Here is a 5,287-nt window from a genome sequence, read left to right as displayed (position 1 = left end):
TTATTATTCTACACCTGAAAAGCGTATCTTTTTCAACTTTAATGCGGCCCGAACCGCAACGTGGACCTCCACAAAAGTTATATCCAAACGATCAGCCCGGCTCCGAGAAGATAAAGATGCCAAATTTACCATAGGAAATGTATAGGAGAAAACTCTTCACAGAAACCGAGTAACGTACGGAGCCATTTTGGTTCAACATGCATGGAAGGCACCTATTATTACCTATTATCACCCGTTATTATTATTAATTAGTAAATTATTAATAAATATTAATTATGAATTATTAATGTTAATAATTATCTGTTTTAATATCAATAATTATTAATATTAATAAGTAATACTTAAAATGTATACTAATTATTGGTGTGAATATTAATATTGATTATTAATTATTCATATTTTACAAATGAATAAATTAACAATATATACATAATTAATCATATGAATAATCAGTATTAATTTTTAATATTAATAATCATTCATATTAATATTTATTATTAATAATAATTTAATTATAAATAGGCAGTCCCTGTCAAAGTTTCTCCAGGAACTTTCTAGTTATTCTTAACCTTTCCACAGAGCCTCACTTCAGAAACTAAACTAGCATCTTAAGGTTTTAAAGCAGCTCTGGTTTACTCTACTTCTTTTTTCTTCCTGTGCACACTCTGTTAGGATTTGAGAAACCGACAGAACAACACATCTTGCAACACCCGACGTCTGCACGGTCCGTTTGGTTCCATCGCTCTGACCATCAGCCCGTGGATGTCCCTGCAGAGGACAGGTCTCGATTAAACACAAATCAAATACTAAACTCCAGAGACGATCAACATGGTATGATGGCTCACCAAGACGGAGAACGCTTCAGAACGACCCGACTTCCCTCTCTTTGGTGGATCAAGCTTCACTTGTCTCCTCACTCCGGTCACCTGAGAATTTATTTATTTATTTAACAGACTTATTTTACAAGCTGGTGTGTATTTCTATTGCAAACCTTAAAGAAACGTATCTGTGTAATTAAGCAGCATCAAGTTAAATAATGGCGCTATGCAACTCTGCTAGCACATACCCCTTTATCCCCTGCTAATAGTCTGCTGCCTTTGTGTTGTCATGGAAACTCGTCTGTAGGGGGTTGGATTTCGAGTCGTGGCTGAGGAGAGAGAAGATGCTGGGGCGGCAGGTTTTACGCTTACTCTTCCTCTTATTCACAGCTTGAGTCAAGTGTCTCCTGGACCGATCAGCCTGAGAAAAATATTGACGCAGGGATTAGAGACAGCAACACACACACAAACACAAACACTACACAAAAACTGTCTTCACTGGCGAGTAGCTGGGCTGCAGTTGATCTGGACTCAGTGTGACCCGGATCCTGGGAGCTGCAGGCTGCAAGCTGCGGGGTTCAGCCTGGTTCTGGTCGCGCGGTGCTGGCTCGGACCGGGCCAGAGGTGGTACACTAAATCCTGGGCAGCCTTGCTCCTGGAGCAGCAGCACACGCACATCAAGCTGGACGGAGCGGTGGGCTTCAGTCATGCTGCACCGGGACTTTTTTCCATCCATCGGGTCGGACCAGAACCGAGCCGTTCCTGTTCTGCAGAGTCTGGTTAGTAAAATTTAGTAACGTATGTTGTTAAAATGAGAACATTGCAAGAGTGTGGGAAGGGTTTCTAAAGCCTTAATATAAAGTTTACTTTACTTCAACTTGGACTACTATATTCCTACTTCGCTGTTTTTCACTTATCGTGGGGCTTCAGGGTACGGATCCCCCGTGATAAACGAGGGACCACTGTAGTCCAAGAACCCGGAGGAAAACACATTTTAATTTTGTAGCAAGAATTTTTTTGTTCAAGTTCAGAAGAAGTTGGTTTTCAAAGTTTTTTGAGTCCAGTCTGGCTCTTTTGGGAGAGAGTATCTGTCCTGCTGTACTGAACAGTCTTTCAATAAGGCCATGGGGGAGCGCATCTTCTGGCTGACTCTCCACGGTGGAATCCATTTTGGGTGTGTTAGCGGTGCTGTGGGTGCTCCCAGCTCAATGACATATATACTAGAATATACGTCATTGGCCCAGCTCTTCTTGAAGGTGGGTCTAATGTTACTTGCCCACTTTGCAGTGATTCAATGGACCAACCCCCTCTCACCATTGGTTACTTTCAAACTAAGGAAAAATTTTAAAAACCACAACGTGAAAGTAACGTGTATCGCAACATATTATAGAAATGTAGTGAAGTAAAAGTAGAAAGTACCCACGTTTAACTCTAGTACAGAGACATGAAAAATGTACTTAAGTACAGTAACGAAGTACTTGTACTTTGTTACATCCCATCACTGATAAGAACGGGACCCAGACAAATGGACCAAGTATTAAAACAGCTGCAGTTTCAAAAAGTCAGAGCTACTTTATTAAATTGTACACTAAGTGCTTGCATTACACAAATATTTGAGCAGAAATATTGTGATATTTCTGTCTGAAATGCTCCAGGCTTCACCGGACGTGCTACAGCAGCTGCTACCGCTACTTGTAAAGCGAATTCATATAAAGTTAGTCCCTCGATTATTGCGGGGGGTACATTGCACACACCACCACGACAGGTGAAAAACCTTGAAGAACACTATCCTGATGCATGCTCAATAATCCAGGTAGCAAAATCTAAAAAAGTTACGTCTGGTCCTCGGGACATTCAAAAAAACAAAACAAAGCAAAACAACAACAAAAAAATGTAGAAACGTTTCGTCTTTCATCCAAAAGACTTCTTCAGTCTGAGGTGTATTCAGCTCTGTCTTCTAAACAGTTTGAAGAACACTATATTTATTTCAGTGCTTATATATACTGTATATGCTGCGTGGCCAAAAAAAAGTCTCCACCTGGATTTAACTAAATAGGTACAAGCCTCCTATTGGATAATTACTGCATTGACGATTACCTTTCAGCTGGCAACAAGTTATTTAACCCCAACTGGTATAATGAGATGTTTTCATTTCTTAAAAAAACATGTCGAAAGACACATCGCGTGGTCGTGGAAAAGATGTCGTCTGTTTCAGAAGGGTCAAATCATTGACATCAAGCAGAGAAAACATCTAAGATTATTGCAGAAACTACTAAACTGGGGTTAAGAACTGTCCAACACATTATTAAAAACTGGAAGGATAGTGGGGACCCATCGTCTTAGAGGAAGAAATGTGGCTGGAAAAAATCCTGAACGATCGTGATCGGCGATCACTTAAACATTTGGTGAAATCACACCGAAGAAAAACAACAGTAGCACTCAGGGCTATGTTTAATAGTGAAAGTAAGAGTATTTACACACACACACTGTGAAGGCAACTCAAGGGACTGGGACTGAACAGCTGTGTAGCCTTAAGAAAACCACTAATCAGTGAGGCTAACTGGGAAAAAAAGGCTTCAATTTGCTAGGGAGCATAAAGATTGGACTCTGGAGCAATGGAAGAAGGTCATGTGATCTGAGGAGTCCAGATTTAGCCTGTTCCAGAGTGATGGACGCATCATGGTAAGAAGAGAGGCAGGTGAAGTTATGCAGCCTTCATGCCTAGTACCTACTGTACAAGCTTGTGGGGGCAGTGCTATGATCTGGGGTTGCTGCAGTTGGTCAGGTCTAGGTTTAGCAACAGTATGTGCTCAAAGAATGAGGTCAGCTGACTACCTGAATATACTGAATGACCAGGTTATTCCATCAATGGATTTTTTTTCTTCCCTGATGGCACGGACATATTCCAAGATGACAATGCCAGGATTCATTGGGCTTGAATTGTGAAAAAGTGGTTCTGGGAGCATGATACATCATTTTCACACATGGATTGGCCACCACAGAGTCTAGACCTTAACCCCATTGAGAATCTTTGAGATGTGTTGGAGAAGGCTTTGTGCAGTGGTGAGAATCTGCCATCAATGAAAGATTTTGGCGAAAAATAATGCAACACTGGATGAAAATAGATCTTGTGACAACACAGAAGCTTATCGAAACAATGCCACAGTGAATGCATGATGTAATCAAAGATAAAGGTGGTCCAACAAAATATTAGTGTGTGACCCAAAAATTTTCAGTCAGGTCATGGACAGTTTTTTTTGTTGCTGAAACGTTTCACCTTTCATCCAGAAGGCTTCATCAGTCAAGGAAGCGCACAACACAAAACTGATTCTTCCCCCAACAGCTTACTCCAAAGTGGAACAAACCAGTTTTGTTGGTGCTAAGATGGTCTCTTTGGCACTGTTTGTATACCTGGATTATTGAGCATGAACGTGGTTGGTTTTGAACCATTAGTGTGTGACCATTTTTTTTTTTGTGGGGGGGGGGGGGACTTTTTATTTTTGGCCAGGCAGTGTATTTTAAGGCGTTGTAAACACTTCCCACACTCTTGCAATGTTCTAAACTCTTAAACCTACATCATTTTAACAACATACATAGATGTACGGTACAGTACTGCAAAATTTTACTCACCAGCTCTGCAGACCAGCAGCTCTGTTCCGATCGGGCTCGGTTCCAGTTCGGAAGATCTACCCTACAGTGACGAAGCCCACCGCCCCGTCCAGGTGGATGTGCATGGGGATAATTGAGCTTCAGGATTATTTGTGACTTTCCTGCCAGTTCTGTGAGCTTAACAGATCGATCGTTACTTCTGACTTTGCGTTGCAAAACTTCCCCTCCATTTTGGCAGAAAGCAGCGGCCGGAAGCACTGTTGGCTTCTGGGTCGTGTAGTTCTTTGATTGGCGTTACAGTGTAGGCTTATTGACTACTATCCGTTCAATCGTGGTCGATGCTCGGTCACTCCTTGGATCAACGTTCTCCATCCTTGACGCTCATATACAGCTTCTTTTATTTCGGCAAATGTCAGGTTTGTATCCTGTTTAATGATGTCAAGCCAGTGAGATCTTGGTCAGCCTTGTCCTTTATGTCTGCTAACCATTCCGAGCACGATATCTTTCTCCAAGGAGCGGCTTCTCATCACGAGGCCGAAGTAGGCTAATCACTGTTTGGCGATTCTGGCTTCTAACGAGAGCTTTGGTTTGAGTCGCTCCAGGACTTCGAGATTGGTGATATGTGCTGTCCAAGAAATTCGTAATAGTCTCCTCCAACACCATAGCTCAAAAGCATACATTTATCTCCTGTCTGATTTCTTCATGGTCCATGTTTCGCTTCCATATATCACAATTGGAAACACAATCACGTTGACTAATCTGCATTTAGTTTGGAGGCTGATGTTTCTGCTCAACCAAATCTTGTTCATCTGCGTCACAGCCCAATGCTAATCTATGCTTGATTTCAGGTGTGCAGTTGC

The 5,287-nt window shown here is 41.6% G+C and overlaps 1 long non-coding RNA gene across 1 annotated transcript in view; it reads right to left on the bottom strand.

Moving 5' to 3' along the window:
- Nucleotides 1-617: 617 nt before the first annotated feature.
- The window catches only part of LOC119428177, a 10,726-nt gene continuing 6,056 nt past the window's right edge, over nucleotides 618-5,287 (bottom strand). Inside the window, exons 2-4 of the long non-coding RNA XR_005187698.1 lie at nucleotides 1,067-1,239; nucleotides 846-926; nucleotides 618-768 (exon numbers count right to left, since the gene is read on the bottom strand). This is a non-coding gene — a long non-coding RNA (uncharacterized LOC119428177). The remainder of the gene's footprint in view (nucleotides 769-845; nucleotides 927-1,066; nucleotides 1,240-5,287) is intronic.

Source organism: Nematolebias whitei, chromosome 22 (assembly GCF_014905685.2).
Source record: "Nematolebias whitei isolate Nwh7 chromosome 22, NemWhi1, whole genome shotgun sequence".
Lineage (NCBI taxonomy): Eukaryota > Metazoa > Chordata > Actinopteri > Cyprinodontiformes > Rivulidae > Nematolebias > Nematolebias whitei.
This window is presented reverse-complemented; position numbering and strand designations above follow the sequence as displayed.